The sequence below is a fragment of the Leptonychotes weddellii genome, chromosome 4 (assembly GCF_054177405.1).
Source record: "Leptonychotes weddellii isolate Sample4059 chromosome 4, ASM5417740v2, whole genome shotgun sequence".
Lineage (NCBI taxonomy): Eukaryota > Metazoa > Chordata > Mammalia > Carnivora > Phocidae > Leptonychotes > Leptonychotes weddellii.
The window spans coordinates 51009198-51012802 of record NC_138372.1 but is presented as its reverse complement, the minus strand read 5'-3'; positions in this window follow the sequence as shown (position 1 = coordinate 51012802).

The window sequence follows — 3605 nt, the reverse complement described above, 5'->3', positions numbered from 1 at the left end:
AAAAAAAAAAATTTTGGCCTTATTAAAAAAAAAAAAATAACTCTAATGTGTGAAATCATTTTAAAAACTACCCCAAGTAGCCCTTAGGACCTCAACTGCACAGGACTATAATGACCTGTAATAATATTTGTAAGGATGCCAAATGGTTATATTCAGAAATCAGATGAAAATATGTACTCAAGAATATCTTAGTACTGCTACCTACTTTGTGTTTAAGAGTCTTTTTGAAATTTTCTTCACTTTTATCATACATGTATACCAACTACTGGTTCTATAATATAGAATACCTTTTTTTTTCAAAACTTTTTTTTTTCAAAATCCTTTAACATCCAAAAGCAATATGATGCTTATTATTTCATTATTAGACAGACCATTATTTATACTAAAGGAGATCAATTAGACTATGACATAGTTCTATAAATATAACTATATGGCTATTATATTTTATTATTAAAAATCATAAGGTTTCTGATATATTTTTTGTGTAAGTCTGGTGAAGCTAGTTTCTAAAGGCAGGCTGTGAATTTTCTTCATTTTTTTCTCCCAGAGAAGATTATTCAGCCAAAATTTACTGTCACCTAAAAGTGTGTTGTTTTTTTAGGGTCAATATTTCCACTTGAATTTAACATAAATGTTTAGCTTCTTGGACCATCACTGTGGTAAGCAAATTCTAAGATGACCTCAATGATTTCTAACCCCTGGTGTGAAGTTCTGTATAATCCTCTTCCCTTGAATGTGGACAGAACCTATGCCTTGTTTCTAACCAACTGAATATGGCAATGGTCTTGGGCTATCACATCCACAAATATATTACATTCTATGGCAAAAGTGAAAGGATTTTGCAGCTGTAATTAGGTCCCTAATCAGCTGACTTTGAGTTAATGGAAAGGGAGATTATGCTAGGTAGGCCTGACCTAATCACATGAGCCCTTAGAAGAGGGCTTAGGCCTTCTCTGAAGAGAGACTAGAAGCATCAGAGATTCTCCATCACTGGCCTTGAAGAAGCAATTTTCATGAATTCTACAGTGGCAAGCTAATTAATTTTGCCAGCAACTGGAGGGAGTTTAGAAACAGATCCATCCCTAGTCGATCTTCAGAGGAGAATGTAGACCTGGGTAACACTGACTTTAGCCTTGTAAGATTCTGAGAAGAGAGCCAAACTGAGCCATGCCTGAACTTCTGACCCGCAGAAACTGTGAAATAATAAATGAGTGTTGTTTTAAACCACTAAGTTTTGGGAATTTGTGACATAGCATCAAAACCTAATACAATCTCCTTAATGCCATCTTGTGTGTTCAATAAATCCTTACCCTATGCAAATTCTCTTCAGTTATTAATACTCATGGGAGTGGAGTTATGCTGCTGCTTTGAGCCTTACACCCAACACCTTGTGTTGACATCAGCTGTTCCCATTTCACCAGCCATGCAGAAGTAAGCCAGTTGAGGTGTCAGATGAAAAGACTCACTAGAATATTTTTCAAGGACCCCTTCACCTCATTCCTCACCTCCACACTAAGTCAAGTAATGTCAGAAGGCTTCTATTACAGTAGGAATGGTCCTCTGTGAATGTCTCTGAATGGTAGACCAATCACTGGTGAGGAAGGTAGGTGGTCTGAGGTGGTAATTGACCAACGGCAGTTTGTTCTGGTACCTTGAAAAGGTTTCTGAATTTTCTATCTCTGAAAGAGAAGAAAATAATTCTTTTCACCCATCACTTCATTGCAAAGTTTTCTTCTTCCTATCTCTTAATAGCTCAGTCCTTGGACCTCTTCTCTTCTCTGTCTATACTCACTCTTTTGGTGACCTCATCCATGGCTTTAGATATGCTGATGACTCCCACATATACTTCCAATATGGCCAGTCATCATTCTTGAACCTCAGGCTTACTCATCATCTCTGTCTCAATATACAATAAGCATCTCAAAATGACAAAAGTTGACCTTCTGATTATCCTCCTATAGGTCAATGGCAATTCCATCCTTCCCATTGTTCAGCCTTCAAACCGTGGTGTCATCCTTGACTTCTTTCCTTCACAACCCACATCCAGTCCATCAGCAAATCCTATCAGCTTACCTCAAAATGCAAAATAATTCAACCATTTCTCAGGGCTGCCACCACTACTACCATCATCTTCCATCTAGATCACTGCAACAACTGATCTCACTCTCTGCTTTTGCCCTTCCTCTGCTCACGTCCAGCAGCCAGAGTGATTCTATAAATAGCAAGTCAAATCACAGTCAATTCTCTGGCCCAAACTTATAATAGACCCTTTTTTCACTGAGAGTAAAAGCCGAAGTCTTACTATGGCTTAAAAGAACCTCCAAAATCTGTTCACCATGATAAAAATGTTCTCATACTGATGGTAGTGTTAATTTTGCACAACTCTATTAATATATTAAAAACAACTAAATGGTATATGTAGGGTGAACTATATGGAATGTGAATTATATCTCAATAAAGCTTGAGTCATTAAAAAAATATATCATATCCCTACTCCAATCTCATCTTTTACTACTCTCTTTCATGCTCATCCCCCTCTGGCCACGCTGACTTTCCTTTTGCCTCAGGGCCTTTGTACAGCCTGCCTGCCTGGAATATTCTTTCTCCTGATAACCACATTGCTCACTCCCCTCAGGTCCCCTTCTTAATGAGGCCTGCCTTGACCATTCAAGTTGCAATACCCAGCATTACTGATCTCCTAAACCCTGTTCCCTCTCTCTTTAACAAATTATATCACTGCTCACTTTCTGACAGATAGATTGATTGATTTTATTTAAATTCAAGTTACTTAACATATAGTGTATTATTAGCTTCAGGGGTAGAATTTAGGATTCATCAGTTGCATGTAACAGCCAGTGCTCATTACATCAATTGCCCTCCTTAATGTCCATCATCCAATTACCCCATCCCCCCACCCAGCTCCCCTCCACCAACCCTCAGTTTTTCCCCTGTATATAGTTAAGAGTCTCTTGTGGTTTGCCTCCCTCTCCATTTTTATCTTATTTTATTTTTCCTTCCCTTCCCCTATGTTCATCTGTTTTGTTTCTTATGAGTGAAATCAATCATATGAGTGTGGTATTCGTCTTTCTCTGGCTGACTTATTTCAATTAGCATAATATCCTCTAGTTCTATCCACGTCGTTGCAAATGGCAAGATTTCATTTTTTTTTTTTTTTTGGTGGCTGAGTAATATTCTATTATATATACCACATCTTCTTTATCCATTCATCAGTAGATGGACATCTGGGCTCTTCCCATAGTTTGGCTATTGTGGACATTGCTGCCATAAGTATTGGGGCGCATGTACCCCTTCGAATCACTATTTTTATATCCTTTGGATAAATACCTAGTAGTGCAGTTGCTGGGTCAGAGGGTAGTTCTATTTTTAACTTTTTGAGGAACCTCCATACTATTCTCCAGAGTGGCTGCACCAGTTTGCATTCCCACCAACAGTGTAGGAGGGTTCCCCTTTCTCCATATCCTTGTTAACATCTGTTGTTTCCTGAGTTGTTCATTTTAGCCATTCTGACTGGTGTGAGGTGGCATCTCATTGTGGTTTTGATTTCTATTTCCCTGATGCTGAATGATGTTGAGCATTTTTTCATG